Source organism: Gorilla gorilla, chromosome 15 (genome assembly GCF_029281585.2).
Source record: "Gorilla gorilla gorilla isolate KB3781 chromosome 15, NHGRI_mGorGor1-v2.1_pri, whole genome shotgun sequence".
Lineage (NCBI taxonomy): Eukaryota > Metazoa > Chordata > Mammalia > Primates > Hominidae > Gorilla > Gorilla gorilla.
In genome coordinates, this window is record NC_073239.2 from 40,362,828 (window position 1) to 40,383,751 (window position 20,924).

The window sequence follows — 20,924 nt, forward strand, 5'->3', positions numbered from 1 at the left end:
CACCTTTCTTTTGATACAGCAGTTTGGAAACACTCTTTTTGTAGAATCGGCAAATGGATATTAGGATAACTGTGAAGAGTTCGTTGGAAACGGGAATATCTTCATATAAAATCTAGACAGAATCATTCTCAAAAGCTTGTTTGTGATGAGTGTCCTCAACTAACGGAGCTCAACCATTCTTTTGATACAGCAGTTTGGAAACACTCTTTTGGTAGGATCTGCAAGTGGATATTTGGATAACTGTGAAAATTTCGTTGGAAACGGGAATATCTTCGTATAAAATCTAGACGGAAGCATTTTCAGAAACTTCTTTGACATGAGTTTCCTCAACTAAAGGAGTTCAACCTATCTTTTCATACAGCAGTTTGGAAAACCTCTTTTAGAAGAATCTGCAAGTGGATATTTGGATAACAGTGAAGATTTCATTGGAAACGGGAATATCTTCATATAAAATCTAAACAGAAGCATTCTCAGAAACTTCATTGTGTTGTGTGTCCTCCACTAACAGAGTTCAAACTTTCTTTTGACACTGTAGTTTGGAAACACTCTTTTTGTAGAATCTGCAAGTGGATATTTGGATAACTGTGAAGATTTCGTTGGAAACGGGAATATCTTCATATAAAATCTAAACAGAAGCATTCTCAGAAACTTCATTGTGATGTGTGTCCTCCACTAACAGAGTTCACACTTCCTTTTGACACTGTAGTTTCGAAACACTCTTTTTGTAGAATCTGCAAGTGGATATTTCGATAACTGTGAAGATTTCGTTGGAAATCGGAATATCTTCAAATAAAATCTAGACAGAAGCATTCTCAGAAACTTCTTTGTGATATGTTTTCTCTACTTACAGAGTTCAACCTTTCTTTTGATACAGCAGTTTGGAAACACTCTTTTTGTAGAATCGGCAAGTGGATATTTGGATAACTGTGAAGAGTTCGTTAGAAACGGGAATATCTTCATATAAAATCTAGACAGAAGCATTCTCAAAAGCTTGTTTGTGATGAGTGTCCTCAACTAACGGAGCTCAACCATTCTTTTGATACAGCAGTTTGGAAACACTCTTTTGGTAGAATCTGCAAGTGGATATTTGGATAACTGTGAAAATTTCGTTGGAAACGGGAATGTCTTCATATAAAATCTAGACGGAAGCATTCTCAGAAACTTCTTTGACATGAGTTTCCTCAACTAAAGGAGTTCAACCTTTCTTTTCATACAGCAGTTTGGAAACCCTCTTTTAGAAGAATCTGCAAGTGGATATTTGGATAACAGTGAAGATTTCGTTGGAAACGGGAATATTTTCATATAAAATCTAAACAGAAGCATTCTCAGAAACTTCATTGTGATGTGTGTCCTCCACTAACAGAGTTCAAACTTTCTTTTGACACTGTAGTTTGGAAACACTCTTTTTGTAGAATCTGCAAGTGGATATTTCGATAACTGTGAAAATTTCGTTGGAAACGGGAATATCTTCATATAAAATCTAGACAAAAGCATTCTCCGAAACTTCTTTGTGGTGTGCGTCCTCAACTAACAGAGTTCAACCTTTCTTTAAATAGAGCAGTTTGGAAACTCTCTTTTTGTAGAATCTGTAAGTGGATATTTGGATAGCTCTAACGATTTCGTTGGAAACGGGAATATCTTCATCTAAAATCTACACAGAAGCACTGTCAGAAACTGCTTTGTGATATCTGCATTCAAGTCACAGAGCTGAACATTCCCTTTCATAGCCCAGGTTTGAAACACTCTTTCTGTAGTATCTGGAAGTGGACATTTTGAGCGAATTCAGGCCTACGGTGAAAACAGAAATATCTTCCCATAAAATAGAGACAGAAAGATTCTCAGAAACTTAATCGGGATGTGTGTACTCAGTTACCAGAGTTGAACCTTTCTGTTGATGCAGTAGTTAAGAAACACTCTTTTTGTAGAATCTGCAAGTGGATATTTGGATAACTTTGAAGATTTCGTTGGAAACGGGAATATCTTCATATATAATCTAGACAGAAGCATTCTCAGAAACTTCTTTGTGATGTGTTTTCTCTACTTACAGAGTTCCACCTTTCTTTTGATACAGCAGTTTGGAAACACTCTTTTTGTAGAATCGGCAAATGGATATTAGGATAACTGTGAAGAGTTCGTTGGAAACGGGAATATCTTCATATAAAATCTAGACAGAATCATTCTCAAAAGCTTGTTTGTGATGAGTGTCCTCAACTAACGGAGCTCAACCATTCTTTTGATACAGCAGTTTGGAAACACTCTTTTGGTAGGATCTGCAAGTGGATATTTGGATAACTGTGAAAATTTCGTTGGAAACGGGAATATCTTCGTATAAAATCTAGACGGAAGCATTTTCAGAAACTTCTTTGACATGAGTTTCCTCAACTAAAGGAGTTCAACCTATCTTTTCATACAGCAGTTTGGAAAACCTCTTTTAGAAGCATCTGCAAGTGGATATTTGGATAACAGTGAAGATTTCATTGGAAACGGGAATATCTTCATATAAAATCTAAACAGAAGCATTCTCAGAAACTTCATTGTGTTGTGTGTCCTCCACTAACAGAGTTCAAACTTTCTTTTGACACTGTAGTTTGGAAACACTCTTTTTGTAGAATCTGCAAGTGGATATTTGGATAACTGTGAAGATTTCTTTGGAAACGGGAATATCTTCATATAAAATCTAAACAGAAGCATTCTCAGAAACTTCATTGTGATGTGTGTCCTCCACTAACAGAGTTCAAACTTCCTTTTGACACTGTAGTTTCGAAACACTCTTTTTGTAGAATCTGCAAGTGGATATTTCGATAACTGTGAAGATTTCGTTGGAAATCGGAATATCTTCAAATAAAATCTAGACAGAAGCATTCTCAGAAACTTCTTTGTGATATGTTTTCTCTACTTACAGAGTTCAACCTTTCTTTTGATACAGCAGTTTGGAAACACTCTTTTTGTAGAATCGGCAAGTGGATATTTGGATAACTGTGAAGAGTTCGTTAGAAACGGGAATATCTTCATATAAAATCTAGACAGATGCATTCTCAAAAGCTTGTTTGTGATGAGTGTCCTCAACTAACGGAGCTCAACCATTCTTTTGATACAGCAGTTTGGAAACACTCTTTTGGTAGAATCTGCAAGTGGATATTTGGATAACTGTGAAAATTTCGTTGGAAACGGGAATATCTTCATATAAAATCTAGACGGAAGCATTCTCAGAAACTTCTTTGACATGAGTTTCCTCAACTAAAGGAGTTCAACCTTTCTTTTCATACAGCAGTTTGGAAACCCTCTTTTAGAAGAATCTGCAAGTGGATATTTGGATAACAGTGAAGATTTCGTTGGAAACGGGAATATTTTCATATAAAATCCAAACAGAAGCATTCTCAGAAACTTCATTGTGATGTGTGTCCTCCACTAACAGAGTTCAAACTTTCTTTTGACACTGTAGTTTGGAAACACTCTTTTTGTAGAATCTGCAAGTGGATATTTCGATAACTGTGAAAATTTCGTTGGAAACGGGAATATCTTCATATAAAATCTAGACAAAAGCATTCTCCGAAACTTCTTTGTGGTGTGCGTCCTCAACTAACAGAGTTCAACCTTTCTTTAAATAGAGCAGTTTGGAAACTCTCTTTTTGTAGAATCTGTAAGTGGATATTTGGATAGCTCTAACGATTTCGTTGGAAACGGGAATATCTTCATCTAAAATCTACACAGAAGCACTGTCAGAAACTGCTTTGTGATATCTGCATTCAAGTCACAGAGCTGAACATTCCCTTTCATAGCCCAGGTTTGAAACACTCTTTCTGTAGTATCTGGAAGTGGACATTTTGAGCGAATTCAGGCCTACGGTGAAAACAGAAATATCTTCCCATAAAAAAGAGACAGAAAGATTCTCAGAAACTTAATCGGGATGTGTGTACTCAGTTACCAGAGTTGAACCTTTCTGTTGATACAGTAGTTTGGAAACACTCTTTTTGTAGAATCTGCAAGTGGATATTTGGATAACTTTGAAGATTTCGTTGGAAACGGGAATATCTTCATATAAAATCTAGACAGAAGCATTCTCAGAAACTTCTTTGTGATATGTTTTCTCTACTTACAGAGTTCAACCTTTCTTTTGATACAGCAGTTTGGAAACACTCTTTTAGTAGAATCGGCAAGTGGATATTTGGATAACTGTGAAGAGTTCGTTAGAAACGGGAATATCTTCATATAAAATCTAGACAGAAGCATTCTCAAAAGCTTGTTTGTGATGAGTGTCCTCAACTAACGGAGCTCAACCATTCTTTTGATACAGCAGTTTGGAAACACTCTTTCGGAAGAATCTGCAAGTGGATATTTGGATAACTGTGAAAATTTCGTTGGAAACGGGGATATCTTCATATAAAATCTAGACGGAAGCATTCTCAGAAACTTCTTTGACATGAGTTTCCTCAACTAACGGAGTTCAACCTTTCTTTTCATACAGCAGTTTGGAAACCCTCTTTTAGAAGAATCTGCAAGTGGATATTTGGATAACAGTGGAGATTTCGTTGGAAACGGGAATATCTTCATTTAAAATCTAAACAGAAGCATTCTCAGAAACTTCATTGTGATGTGTGTCCTCCACTAACAGAGTTCAAACTTTCTTTTGACACTGTAGTTTGGAAACACTCTTTTTGTAGAATCTGCAAGGGGATATTTCGATAACTGTGAAGATTTCGTTGGAAATGGGAATATATTCAAATAAAATCTAGACAGAAGCATTCTCAGAAACATCTTTTCGATGTGTGTCTTCAACTAACCGAGTTCCACCTTTCTTTTGACAGAGCAGTTTGGAAACACACTTTTTGTAGAATCTGTAAGTGGATATTTGGATACCTCTAACAATTTCATTGGAAACGGGAATATCTTCATATAAAATCTAGACAGAAGCATTCTCCGAAACTTCTTTGTGATGTGTGTCCTCAACTAACAGAGTTCAACCTTTCTTTTGATACAGAAGTTTGAAAACCCCCTTTTGGTAGAATCTGCAAGTGGATATTTGGATAACTGTGAAGATTTCGTTGGAAACGGGAATATCTTCATATAAAATCTAGACGGAAGCATTCTCAGAAGCTTCTTTGTGATGAGTGTCCTCAACTAACAGAGTTCAACCATTGTTTTGATACAGCAGTTTGGATACTCTCTTTTTGTAGAATCTGTAAGTGGATATTTGGATACCTCTAAAGATTTCGTTGGAAACGGGAATATCTTCATATAAATTCTAGACAAAAGCATTCTCAGAAACTTCTTTGTGGTGTGCGTCCTCAACTAACAGAGTTCAACCTTTCTTTAAATAGAGCAGTTTGGAAACTCTCTTTTTGTAGAATCTGTAAGTGGATATTTGGATAGCTCTAACGATTTCGTTGGAAACGGGAATATCTTCATCTAAAATCTACACAGAAGCACTGTCAGAAACTGCTTTGTGATATCTGCATTCAAGTCACAGAGCTGAACATTCCCTTTCATAGCCCAGGTTTGAAACACTCTTTCTGTAGTATCTGGAAGTGGACATTTTGAGCGAATTCAGGCCTACGGTGAAAACAGAAATATCTTCCCATAAAAAAGAGACAGAAAGATTCTCAGAAACTTAATCGGGATGTGTGTACTCTGTTACCAGTGTTGAACTTTTCTTTTGATACAGTAGTTGGGAAACACTCTTTTTGTAGAATCTGCAAGTGGATATTTGGATAACTTTGAAGATTTCGTTGGAAACGGGAATATCTTCATATAAAATCTAGACAGAAGCATTCTCAGAAACTTCTTTGTGATGTGTGTCCTCAACTAACAGAGTTCACCCTTTCTTTTGATACAGAAGTTTGAAAACCCTCTTTTGGTAGAATCTGCAAGTGGATATTTGGATAACTGTGAAGATTTCGTTGGGAACGGGAATATCTTCATATAAAATCTAGACAGAAGCATTCTCAGAAACATCTTTTCGATGTGTGTCTTCAACTAACCGAGTTCCACCTTTCTTTTGATAGAGCAGTTTGGAAACACTCTTTTTGTAGAATCTGTAAGTGGATATTTGGATTCAACTAACAATTTCATTGGAAACGGGAATATCTTCATATAAAATCTAGACAGAAGCATTCTCCGAAACTTCTTTGTGATGTGTGTCCTCAACTAACAGAGTTCAACCTTTCTTTTGATACAGAAGTTTGGATACTCTCTTTTTGTAGAATCTGTAAGTGGATATTTGGATACCTCTAAAGAATTCGTTGGAAACGGGAATATCTTCATATAAAATCTAGACAAAAGCATTCTCAGAAACTTCTTTGTGGTGTGCGTCCTCAACTAACAGAGTTCAACCTTTCTTTAAATAGAGCAGTTTGGAAACTCTCTTTTTGTAGAATCTGTAAGTGGATATTTGGATAGCTCTAAGGATTTCGTTGGAAACGGGAATATCTTCATCTAAAATCTACACAGAAGCACTGTCAGAAGCTGCTTTGTGATATCTGCATTCAAGTCACAGAGCTGAACATTCCCTTTCATAGCCCAGGTTTGAAACACTCTTTCTGTAGTATCTGGAAGTGGACATTTCGAGCGAATTCAGGCCTACGGTGAAAACAGAAATATCTTCCCATAAAAAAGAGACAGAAAGATTCTCAGAAACTTAATTGGCATGTGTGTACTCAGTTACCAGAGTTGAAACTTTCTGTTGATACAGTTGTTTGGAAACACTCTTTTTGTCGAATCTGCAAGTGGATATTTGGATAACTTTGAAGATTTCGTGGGAAACGGGAATATCTTCATATAAAATCTAGACAGAAGCATTCTCAGAAACTTCTTTGTGATGTGTTTTCTCTACTTACAGAGTTCAACCTTTCTTTTGATACAGCAGTTTGGAAACACTCTTTTTGTAGAATCGGCAAGTGGATATTTGGATAACTGTGAAGAGTTCGATGGAAACGGGAATATCTTCACATAAAATCTAGACAGAAGCATTCCAAAAGCTTGTTTGTGATGAGTGTCCTCAACTAACGGTGCTCAACCATTCTTTTGATACAGCAGTTTGGAAACACTCTTTTGGTAGAATCTGCAAGTGGATATTTGGATAACTATGAAAATTTCGTTGGAAACGGGAATATCTTCATATAAAATCTAGACGGAAGCATTCTCAGAAACTTCTTTGACATGAGTTTCCTCAACTAAAGGAGTTCAACCTTTCTTTTCATACAGCAGTTTGGAAACCCTCTTTTAGAAGAATCTGCAAGTGGATGTTTGGATAACAGTGAAGATTTCATTGGAAACGGGAATATCTTTATATAAAATCTAAACAGAAGCATTCTCAGAAACTTCATTGTGATGTGTGTCCTCCACTAACAGAGTTCAAACTTTCTTTTGACACTGTAGTTTGGAAACACTCTTTTTGTAGAATCTGCAAGTGGATATTTCGATAACTGTGAAAATTTCGTTGGAAACGGGAATATCTTCATATAAAATCCAGACAAAAGCATTCTCAGAAACTTCTTTGTGGTGTGCGTCCTCAACTAACAGAGTTCAACCTTTCTTTAAAGAGAGCAGTTTGGAAACTCTCTTTTTGTAGAATCTGTAAGTGGATATTTGGATAGCTCTAACGATTTCGTTGGAAACGGGAATATCTTCATCTAAAATCTACACAGAAGCACTGTCAGAAACTGCTTTGTGATATCTGCATTCAAGTCACAGAGCTGAACATTCCCTTTCATAGCCCAGGTTTGAAACACTCTTTCTGTAGTATCTGGAAGTGGACATTTTGAGCGAATTCAGGCCTACGGTGAAAACAGAAATATCTTCCCATAAAAAAGAGACAGAAAGATTCTCAGAAACTTAATCGGGATGTGTGTACTCAGTTACCAGAGTTGAACCTTTCTGTTGATACAGTAGTTTGGAAACACTCTTTTTGTAGAATCTGCAAGTGGATATTTGGATAACTTTGAAGATTTCGTTGGAAACGGGAATATCTTCATATAAAATCTAGACAGAAGCATTCTCAGAAACTTCTTTGTGATATGTTTTCTCTACTTACAGAGTTCAACCTTTCTTTTGATACAGCAGTTTGGAAACACTCTTTTTGTAGAATCGGCAAGTGGATATTTGGATAACTGTGAAGAGTTCGTTAGAAACGGGAATATCTTCATATAAAATCTAGACAGAAGCATTCTCAAAAGCTTGTTTGTGATGAGTGTCCTCAACTAACGGAGCTCAACCATTCTTTTGATACAGCAGTTTGGAAACACTCTTTTGGTAGAATCTGCAAGAGGATATTTGGATAACTGTGAAAATTTCGTTGGAAACGGGAATATCTTCATATAAAATCTAGACGGAAGCATTCTCAGAAACTTCTTTGAGATGAGTTTCCTCAACTAACGGAGTTCAACCTTTCTTTTCATACAGCAGTTTGGAAACCCTCTTTTAGAAGAATCTGCAAGTGGATATTTGGATAACAGTGAAGATTTCGTTGGAAACGGGAATATCTTCATTTAAAATCTAAACAGAAGCATTCTCAGAAACTTCATTGTGATGTGTGTCCTCCACTAACAGAGTTCAAACTTTCTTTTGACACTGTAGTTTGGAAACACTCTTTTTGTAGAATCTGCAAGTGGATATTTCGATAACTGTGAAGATTTCGTTGGAAATGGGAATATCTTCAAATAAAATCTAGACAGAAGCATTTTCAGCAACATCTTTTCGATGTGTGTCTTCAACTAACCGAGTTCCACCTTTCTTTTGACAGAGCAGTTTGGAAACACACTTTTTGTAGAATCTGTAAGTGGATATTTGGATACCTCTAACAATTTCATTGGAAACGGGAATATCTTCATATAAAATCTAGACAGAAGCATTCTCCGAAACTTCTTTGTGATGTGTGTCCTCAACTAACAGAGTTCAACCTTTCTTTTGATACAGAAGTTTGAAAACCCCCTTTTGGTAGAATCTGCAAGTGGATATTTGGATAACTGTGAAGATTTCGTTGGAAACGGGAATATCTTCATATAAAATCTAGACGGAAGCATTCTCAGAAGCTTCTTTGTGATGAGTGTCCTCAACTAACAGAGTTCAACCATTGTTTTGATACAGCAGTTTGGATACTCTCTTTTTGTAGAATCTGTAAGTGGATATTTGGATACCTCTAAAGATTTCGCTGGAAACGGGAATATCTTCATATAAATTCTAGACAAAAGCATTCTCAGAAACTTCTTTGTGGTGTGCGTCCTCAACTAACAGAGTTCAACCTTTCTTTAAATAGAGCAGTTTGGAAACTCTCTTTTTGTAGAATCTGTAAGTGGATATTTGGATAGCTCTAACGATTTCGTTGGAAACGGGAATATCTTCATCTAAAATCTACACAGAAGCACTGTCAGAAACTGCTTTGTGATATCTGCATTCAAGTCACAGAGCTGAACATTCCCTTTCATAGCCCAGGTTTGAAACACTCTTTCTGTAGTATCTGGAAGTGGACATTTTGAGCGAATTCAGGCCTACGGTGAAAACAGAAATATCTTCCCATAAAAAAGAGACAGAAAGATTCTCAGAAACTTAATCGGGATGTGTGTACTCTGTTACCAGTGTTGAACTTTTCTGTTGATACAGTAGTTGGGAAACACTCTTTTTGTAGAATCTGCAAGTGGATATTTGGATAACTTTGAAGATTTCGTTGGAAACGGGAATATCTTCATATAAAATCTAGACAGAAGCATTCTCAGAAACTTCTTTGTGATGTGTTTTCTCTACTTACAGAGTTCAACCTTTCTTTTGATACAGCAGTTTGGAAACACTCTTTTTGTAGAATCGGCAAATGGATATTAGGATAACTGTGAAGAGTTCGTTGGAAACGGGAATATCTTCATATAAAATCTAGACAGAAGCATTCTCAAAAGCTTGTTTGTGATGAGTGTCCTCAACTAACGGAGCTCAACCATTCTTTTGATACAGCAGTTTGGAAACACTCTTTTGGTAGAATCTGCAAGTGGATATTTGGATAACTGTGAAAATTTCGTTGGAAACGGGAATATCTTCGTATAAAATCTAGACGGAAGCATTCTCAGAAACTTCTTTGACATGAGTTTCCTCAACTAAAGGAGTTCAACCTTTCCTTTCATACAGCAGTTTGGAAAACCTCTTTTAGAAGAATCTGCAAGTGGATATTTGGATAACAGTGAAGATTTCATTGGAACCGGGGATATCTTCATATAAAATCTAAACAGAAGCATTCTCAGAAACTTCATTGTGATGTGTGTCCTCCACTAACAGAGTTCAAACTTTCTTTTGACACTGTAGTTTGGAAACACTCTTTTTGTAGAATCTGCAAGTGGATATTTCGATAACTGTGAAGATTTCGTTGGAAATGGGAATATCTTCAAATAAAATCTAGACAGAAGCATTCTCAGAAACATCATTTTGATGTGTGTCTTCAACTAACCGAGTTCCACCTTTATTTTGATAGAGCAGTTTGGAAACACTCTTTTTGTAGAATCTGTAAGTGGATATTTGGATACCTCTAACAATTTCATTGGAAACGGGAATATCTTAGTATAAATTCTAGACGGAAGCATTCTCCGAAACTTCTTTGTGATGTGTGTCCTCAACTAACAGAGTTCACCCTTTCTTTTGATACAGAAGTTTGAAAACCCTCTTTTTGTAGAATCTGCAAGTGGATATTTGGATAACTGTGAAGATTTCGTTGGAAACGGGAATATCTTCATATAAAATCTAGACAGAAGCATTCTCAGAAACATCTTTTCGATGTGTGTCTTCAACTAACCGAGTTCCACCTTTCTTTTGATAGAGCAGTTTGGAAACACTCTTTTTGTAGAATCTGTAAGTGGATATTTGGATTCAACTAACAATTTCATTGGAAACGGGAATATCTTCATATAAAATCTAGACAGAAGCATTCTCCGAAACTTCTTTGTGATGTGTGTCCTCAACTAACAGAGTTCAACCTTTCTTTTGATACAGAAGTTTGAAAACCCCCTTTTGGTAGAATCTGCAAGTGGATATTTGGATAACTGTGAAGATTTCGTTGGAAACGGGAATATCTTCATATAAAATCTAGACGGAAGCATTCTCAGAAGCTTCTTTGTGATGAGTGTCCTCAACTAACAGAGTTCAACCATTGTTTTGATACAGCAGTTTGGATACTCTCTTTTTGTAGAATCTGTAAGTGGATATTTGGATACCTCTAAAGATTTCGTTGGAAACGGGAATATCTTCATATAAAATCTAGACAAAAGCATTCTCAGAAACTTCTTTGTGGTGTGCGTCCTCAACTAACAGAGTTCAACCTTTCTTTAAATAGAGCAGTTTGGAAACTCTCTTTTTGTAGAATCTGTAAGTGGATATTTGGATAGCTCTAACGATTTCGTTGGAAACGGGAATATCTTCATCTAAAATCTACACAGAAGCACTGTCAGAAACTGCTTTGTGATATCTGCATTCAAGTCACAGAGCTGAACATTCCCTTTCATAGCCCAGGTTTGAAACACTCTTTCTGTAGTATCTGGAAGTGGACATTTCGAGCGAATTCAGGCCTACGGTGAAAACAGAAATATCTTCCCATAAAAAAGAGACAGAAAGATTCTCAGAAACTTAATCGGGATGTGTGTACTCTGTTACCAGAGTTGAACTTTTCTGTTGATACAGTAGTTGGGAAACACTCTTTTTGTAGAATCTGCAAGTGGATATTTGGATAACTTTGAAGATTTCGTTGGAAACGGGAATATCTTCATATAAAATCTAGACTGAAGCATTCTCAGAAACTTCTTTGTGATGTGTTTTCTCTACTTACAGAGTTCAACCTTTCTTTTGATACAGCAGTTTGGAAACACTCTTTTTGTAGAATCGGCAAATGGATATTAGGATAATTGTGAAGAGTTCGTTGGAAACGGGAATATCTTCATATAAAATCTAGACAGAAGCATTCTCAAAAGCTTGTTTGTGATGAGTGTCCTCAACTAACGGAGCTCAACCATTCTTTTGATACAGCAGTTTGGAAACACTCTTTTGGTAGAATCTGCAAGTGGATATTTGGATAACTGTGAAAATTTCGTTGGAAACGGGAATATCTTCGTATAAAATCTAGACGGAAGCATTCTCAGAAACTTCTTTGACATGAGTTTCCTCAACTAAAGGAGTTCAACCTTTCCTTTCATACAGCAGTTTGGAAAACCTCTTTTAGAAGAATCTGCAAGTGGATATTTGGATAACAGTGAAGATTTCATTGGAACCGGGAATATCTTCATATAAAATCTAAACAGAAGCATTCTCAGAAACTTCATTGTGATGTGTGTCCTCCACTAACAGAGTTCAAACTTTCTTTTGACACTGTAGTTTGGAAACACTCTTTTTGTAGAATCTGCAAGTGGATATTTGGATAACTGTGAAGATTTCGTTGGAAACGGGAATATCTTCATATGAAATCTAAACAGAAGCATTCTCAGAAACTTCATTGTGATGTGTGTCCTCCACTAACAGAGTTCAAACTTTCTTTTGACACTGTAGTTTGGAAACACACTTTTTGTAGAATCTGCAAGTGGATATTTCGATAACTGTGAAGATTTCGTTGGAAATGGGAATATCTTCAAATAAAATCTAGACAGAAGCATTCTCAGAAACATCATTTTGATGTGTGTCTTCAACTAACCGAGTTCCACCTTTATTTTGATAGAGCAGTTTGGAAACACTCTTTTTGTAGAATCTGTAAGTGGATATTTGGATACCTCTAACAATTTCATTGGAAACGGGAATATCTTCATATAAAATCTAGACAGAAGCATTCTCCGAAACTTCTTTGTGATGTGTGTCCTCAACTAACAGAGTTCACCCTTTCTTTTGATACAGAAGTTTGAAAACCCTCTTTTGGTAGAATCTGCAAGTGGATATTTGGATAACTGTGAAGATTTCGTTGGAAACGGGAATATCTTCATATAAAATCTAGACAGAAGCATTCTCAGAAACATCTTTTCGATGTGTGTCTTCAACTAACCGAGGTCCACCTTTCTTTTGATAGAGCAGTTTGGAAACACTCTTTTTGTAGAATCTGTAAGTGGATATTTGGATTCAACTAACAATTTCATTGGAAACGGGAATATCTTCATATAAAATCTAGACAGAAGCATTCTCCGAAACTTCTTTGTGATGTGTGTCCTCAACTAACAGAGTTCAACCTTTCTTTTGATACAGAAGTTTGGATACTCTCTTTTTGTAGAATCTGTAAGTGGATATTTGGATACCTCTAAAGATTTCGTTGGAAACGGGAATATCTTCATATAAAATCTAGACAAAAGCATTCTCAGAAACTTCTTTGTGGTGTGCGTCCTCAACTAACAGAGTTCAACCTTTCTTTAAATAGAGCAGTTTGGATACTCTCTTTTTGTAGAATCTGTAAGTGGATATTTGGATAGCTCTAAGGATTTCGTTGGAAACGGGAATATCTTCATCTAAAATCTACACAGAAGCACTGTCAGAAGCTGCTTTGTGATATCTGCATTCAAGTCACAGAGCTGAACATTCCCTTTCATAGCCCAGGTTTGAAACACTCTTTCTGTAGTATCTGGAAGTGGACATTTTGAGCGAATTCAGGCCTACGGTGAAAACAGAAATATCTTCCCATAAAAAAGAGACAGAAAGATTCTCAGAAACTTAATCGGCATGTGTGTACTCAGTTACCAGAGTTGAAACTTTCTGTTGATACAGTTGTTTGGAAACACTCTTTTTGTCGAATCTGCAAGTGGATATTTGGATAACTTTGAAGATTTCGTTGGAAACGGGAATATCTTCATATAAAATCTAGACAGAAGCATTCTCAGAAACTTCTTTGTGATGTGTTTTCTCTACTTACAGAGTTCAACCTTTCTTTTGATACAGCAGTTTGGAAACACTCTTTTTGTAGAATCGGCAAGTGGATATTTGGATAACTGTGAAGAGTTCGATGGAAACGGGAATATCTTCACATAAAATCTAGACAGAAGCATTCCAAAAGCTTGTTTGTGATGAGTGTCCTCAACTAACGGTGCTCAACCATTCTTTTGATACAGCAGTTTGGAAACACTCTTTTGGTAGAATCTGCAAGTGGATATTTGGATAACTATGAAAATTTCGTTGGAAACGGGAATATCTTCATATAAAATCTAGACGGAAGCATTCTCAGAAACTTCTTTGACATGAGTTTCCTCAACTAAAGGAGTTCAACCTTTCTTTTCATACAGCAGTTTGGAAACCCTCTTTTAGAAGAATCTGCAAGTGGATGTTTGGATAACAGTGAAGATTTCATTGGAAACGGGAATATCTTTATATAAAATCTAAACAGAAGCATTCTCAGAAACTTCATTGTGATGTGTGTCCTCCACTAACAGAGTTCAAACTTTCTTTTGACACTGTAGTTTGGAAACACTCTTTTTGTAGAATCTGCAAGTGGATATTTCGATAACTGTGAAAATTTCGTTGGAAACGGGAATATCTTCATATAAAATCTAGACAAAAGCATTCTCAGAAACTTCTTTGTGGTGTGCGTCCTCAACTAACAGAGTTCAACCTTTCTTTAAAGAGAGCAGTTTGGAAACTCTCTTTTTGTAGAATCTGTAAGTGGATATTTGGATAGCTCTAACGATTTCGTTGGAAACGGGAATATCTTCATCTAAAATCTACACAGAAGCACTGTCAGAAACTGCTTTGTGATATCTGCATTCAAGTCACAGAGCTGAACATTCCCTTTCATAGCCCAGGTTTGAAACACTCTTTCTGTAGTATCTGGAAGTGGACATTTTGAGCGAATTCAGGCCTACGGTGAAAACAGAAATATCTTCCCATAAAAAAGAGACAGAAAGATTCTCAGAAACTTAATCGGCATGTGTGTACTCAGTTACCAGAGTTGAACCTTTCTGTTGATACAGTAGTTTGGAAACACTCTTTTTGTAGAATCTGCAAGTGGATATTTGGATAACTTTGAAGATTTCGTTGGAAACGGGAATATCTTCATATAAAATCTAGACAGAAGCATTCTCAGAAACTTCTTTGTGATGTGTTTCCTCTACTTACAGAGTTCAACCTTTCTTTTGATACAGCAGTTTGGAAACACTCTTTTTGTAGAATCGGCAAGTGGATATTTGGATAACTGTGAAGAGTTCGTTGGAAACGGGAATATCTTCATATAAAATCTAGACAGAAGCATTCCAAAAGCTTGTTTGTGATGAGTGTCCTCAACTAACGGTGCTCAACCATTCTTTTGATACAGCAGTTTGGAGACACTCTTTTGGTAGAATCTGCAAGTGGATATTTGGATAACTATGAAAATTTCGTTGGAAACGGGAATATCTTCATATAAAATCTAGACGGAAGCATTCTCAGAAACTTCTTTGACATGAGTTTCCTCAACTAAAGGAGTTCAACCTTTCTTTTCATACAGCAGTTTGGAAACCCTCTTTTAGAAGAATCTGCAAGTGGATGTTTGGATAACAGTGAAGATTTCATTGGAAACGGGAATATCTTTATATAAAATCTAAACAGAAGCATTCTCAGAAACTTCATTGTGATGTGTGTCCTCCACTAACGGAGTTCAAACTTTCTTTTGACACTGTAGTTTGGAAACACTCTTTTTGTAGAATCTGCAAGTGGATATTTCGATAACTGTGAAAATTTCGTTGGAAACGGGAATATCTTCATATAAAATCTAGACAAAAGCATTCTCAGAAACTTCTTTGTGGTGTGCGTCCTCAACTAACAGAGTTCAACCTTTCTTTAAAGAGAGCAGTTTGGAAACTCTCTTTTTGTAGAATCTGTAAGTGGATATTTGGATAGCTCTAACGATTTCGTTGGAAACGGGAATATCTTCATCTAAAATCTACACAGAAGCACTGTCAGAAACTGCTTTGTGATATCTGCATTCAAGTCACAGAGCTGAACATTCCCTTTCATAGCCCAGGTTTGAAACACTCTTTCTGTAGTATCTGGAAGTGGACATTTTGAGCGAATTCAGGCCTACGGTGAAAACAGAAATATCTTCCCATAAAAAAGAGACAGAAAGATTCTCAGAAACTTAATCGGGATGTGTGTACTCAGTTACCAGAGTTGAACCTTTCTGTTGATACAGTAGTTTGGAAACACTCTTTTTGTAGAATCTGCAAGTGGATATTTGGATAACTTTGAAGATTTCGTTGGAAACGGGAATATCTTCATATAAAATCTAGACAGAAGCATTCTCAGAAACTTCTTTGTGATATGTTTTCTCTACTTACAGAGTTCAACCTTTCTTTTGATACAGCAGTTTGGAAACACTCTTTTTGTAGAATCGGCAAGTGGATATTTGGATAACTGTGAAGAGTTCGTTAGAAACGGGAATATCTTCATATAAAATCTAGACAGAAGCATTCTCAAAAGCTTGTTTGTGATGAGTGTCCTCAACTAACGGAGCTCAACCATTCTTTTGATACAGCAGTTTGGAAACACTCTTTTGGTAGAATCTGCAAGTGGATATTTGGATAACTGTGAAAATTTCGTTGGAAACGGGAATATCTTCATATAAAATCTAGACGGAAGCATTCTCAGAAACTTCTTTGACATGAGTTTCCTCAACCAAAGGAGTTCAACCTTTCTTTTCATACAGCAGTTTGGAAACCCTCTTTTAGAAGAATCTGCATGTGGATATTTGGATAACAGTGAAGATTTCGTTGGAAACGGGAATATCTTCATATACAATCTAAACAGAAGCATTCTCAGAAACTTCATTGTGATGTGTGTCCTCCACTAACAGAGTTCAAACTTTCTTTTGACACTGTAGTTTGGAAACACTCTTTTTGTAGAATCTGCAAGTGGATATTTCGATAACTGTGAAGATTTCGTTGGAAATGGGAATATCTTCAAATAAAATCTAGACAGAAGCATTCTCAGAAACATCTTTTCGATGTGTGTCTTCAACTAACCGAGTTCCACCTTTCTTTTGACAGAGCAGTTTGGAAACACACTTTTTGTAGAATCTGTAAGTGGATATTTGGATACCTCTAACAATTTCATTGGAAACGGCAATATCTTCATATAAAATCTAGACAGAAGCATTCTCCGAAACTTCTTTGTGATGTGTGTCCTCAACTAACAGAGTTCAACCTTTCTTTTGGTACAGAAGTTTGAAAACCCCCTTTTGGTAGAATCTGCAAGTGGATATTTGGATAACTGTGAAGATTTCGTTGGAAACGGGAATATCTTCATATAAAATCTAGACAGAAGCATTCTCAGAAGCTTGTTTGTGATGAGTGTCCTCAACTAACAGAGTTCAACCATAGTTTTGATACAGCAGTTTGGATACTCTCTTTTTGTAGAATCTGTAAGTGGATATTTGGATACCTCTAAAGATTTCGTTGGAAACGGGAATATCTTCATATAAAATCTAGACAAAAGCATTCTCAGAAACTTCCTTGTGGTGTGCGTCCTCAACTAACAGAGTTCAACCTTTCTTTAAATAGAGCAGTTTGGAAACTCTCTTTTTGTAGAATCTGTAAGTGGATATTTGGATAGCTCTAAGGATTTCGTTGGAAACGGGAATATCTTCATCTAAAATCTACACAGAAGCACTGTCAGAATCTGCTTTGTGATATCTGCATTCAAGTCACAGAGCTGAACATTCCCTTTCATAGCCCAGGTTTGAAACACACTTTCTGTAGTATCTGGAAGTGGACATTTTGAGCGAATTCAGGCCTATGGTGAAAACAGAAATATCTTCCCATAAAAAAGAGACAGAAAGATTCTCAGAAACTTAATCGGGATGTGTGTACTCAGTTACCAGAGTTGAACCTTTCTGTTGATACAGTAGTTGGGAAACACTCTTTTTGTAGAATCTGCAAGTGGATATTTGGATAACTTTGAAGACTTCGTTGGAAACGGGAATATCTTCATATAACATCTAGACAGAAGCATTCTCAGAAACTTCTTTGTGATGTGTTTTCTCTACTTACAGAGTTCAACTTTTCTTTTGATACAGATGTTTGGAAACACTCTTTTTGTAGAATCGGCAAGTGGATATTTGGATAACTGTGAAGAGTTCGTTGGAAACGGGAATATCTTCATATAAAATCTAGACAGAAGCATTCTCAAAAGCTTGTTTGTGATGAGTGTCCTCAACTAACGGAGCTCAACCATTATTTTGATACAGCAGTTTGGAAACACTCTTTCGGAAGAATCTGCAAGTGGATATTTGGATAACTGTGAAAATTTCGTTGGAAACGGTAATATCTTCATATAAAATCTAGACGGAAGCATTCTCAGAAACTTCTTTGAGATGAGTTCCCTCAACTAACGGAGTTCAACCTTTCTTTTCATACAGCAGTTTGGAAACCCTCTTTTAGAAGAATCTGCAAGTGGATATTTGGATAACAGTGAAGATTTCGTTGGAAACGGGAATATCTTCATTTAAAATCTAAACAGAAGCATTCTCAGAAACTTCATTGTGATGTGTGTCCTCCACTAACAGAGTTCAAACTTTCTTTTGACACTGTAGTTTGGAAACACTCTTTTTGTAGAATCTGCAAGGGGATATTTCTATAACTGTGAAGATTTCGTTGGAAATGGGAATATCTTCAAATAAAATCTAGACAGAAGCATTCTCAGAAACATCTTTTCGATGTGTGTCTTCAACAAACCGAGTTCCACCTTTCTTTTGACAGAGCAGTTTGGAAACACACTTTTTGTAGAATCTGTAAGTGGATATTTGGATACCTCTAACAATTTCATTGGAAACGGGAATATCTTCATATAAAATCTAGACAGAAGCATTCTCCGAAACTTCTTTGTGATGTGTGTCCTCAACTAACAGAGTTCAACCTTTCTTTTGATACAGAAGTTTGAAAACCCCCTTTTGGTAGAATCTGCAAGTGGATATTTGGATAACTGTGAAGATTTCGTTGGAAACGGGAATATCTTCATATAAAATATAGACGGAAGCAATCTCAGAAGCTTCTTTGTGATGAGTGTCCTCAACTAACAGCGTTCAACCATTGTTTTGATACAGCAGTTTGGATACTCTCTTTTTGTAGAATCTGTAAGTGGATATTTGGATACCTCTAAAGATTTCGTTGGAAACGGGAATATCTTCATATAAATTCTAGACAAAAGCATTCTCAGAAACTTCTTTGTGGTGTGCGTCCTCAACTAACAGAGTTCAACCTTTCTTTAAATAGAGCAGTTTGGAAACTCTCTTTTTGTAGAATCTGTAAGTGGATATTTGGATAGCTCTAACGATTTCGTTGGAAACGGGAATATCTTCATCTAAAATCTACACAGAAGCACTGTCAGAAACTGCTTTGTGATATCTGCATTCAAGTCACAGAGCTGAACATTCCCTTTCATAGCCCAGGTTTGAAACACTCTTTCTGTAGTATCTGGAAGTGGACATTTTGAGCGAATTCAGGCCTACGGTGAAAACAGAAATATCTTCCCATAAAAAAGAGACAGAAAGATTCTCAGAAACTTAATCGGCATGTGTGTACTCAGTTACCAGAGTTGAAACTTTCTGTTGATACAGTTGTTTGGAAACACTCTTTTTGTCGAATCTGCAAGTGGATATTTGGATAACTTTGAAGATTTCGTTGGAAACGGGAATATCTTCATATAAAATCTAGACAGAAGCATTCTCAGAAACTTCTTTGTGATGTGTTTCCTCTACTTACAGAGTTCAACCTTTCTTTTGATACAGCAGTTTGGAAACACTCTTTTTGTAGAATCGGCAAGTGGATATTTGGATAACTGTGAAGAGTTCGTTGGAAACGGGAATATCTTCATATAAAATCTAGACAGAAGCATTCCAAAAGCTTGTTTGTGATGAGTGTCCTCAACTAACGGAGCTCAACCATTATTTTGATACAGCAGTTTGGAAACACTCTTTCGGAAGAATCTGCAAGTGGATATTTGGATAACTGTGAAAATTTCGTTGGAAACGGTAATATCTTCATATAAAATCTAGACGGAAGCATTCTCAGAAACTTCTTTGAGATGAGTTCCCTCAACTAACGGAGTTCAACCTTTCTTTTCATACAGCAGTTTGGAAACCCTCTTTTAGAAGAATCTGCAAGTGGATATTTGGATAACAGTGAAGATTTCGTTGGAAACGGGAATATCTTCATTTAAAATCTAAACAGAAGCATTCTCAGAAACTTCATTGTGATGTGTGTCCTCCACTAACAGAGTTCAAACTTTCTTTTGACACTGTAGTTTGGAAACACTCTTTTTGTAGAATCTGCAAGGGGATATTTCTATAACTGTGAAGATTTCGTTGGAAATGGGAATATCTTCAAATAAAATCTAGACAGAAGCATTCTCAGAAACATCTTTTCGATGTGTGTCTTCAACAAACCGAGTTCCACCTTTCTTTTGACAGAGCAGTTTGGAAACACACTTTTTGTAGAATCTGTAAGTGGATATTTGGATACCTCTAACAATTTCATTGGAAACGGGAATATCTTCATATAAAATCTAGACAGAAGCATTCTCCGAAACTTCTTTGTGATGTGTGTCCTCAACTAACAGAGTTCAACCTTTCTTTTGATACAGAAGTTTGAAAACCCCCTTTTGGTAGAATCTGCAAGTGGATATTTGGATAACTGTGAAGATTTCGTTGGAAACGGGAATATCTTCATATAAAATATAGACGGAAGCAATCTCAGAAGCTTCTTTGTGATGAGTGTCCTCAACTAACAGCGTTCAACCATTGTTTTGATACAGCAGTTTGGATACTCTCTTTTTGTAGAATCTGTAAGTGGATATTTGGATACCTCTAAAGATTTCGTTGGAAACGGGAATATCTTCATATAAATTCTAGACAAAAGCATTCTCAGAAACTTCTTTGTGGTGTGCGTCCTCAACTAACAGAGTTCAACCTTTCTTTAAATAGAGCAGTTTGGAAACTCTCTTTTTGTAGAATCTGTAAGTGGATATTTGGA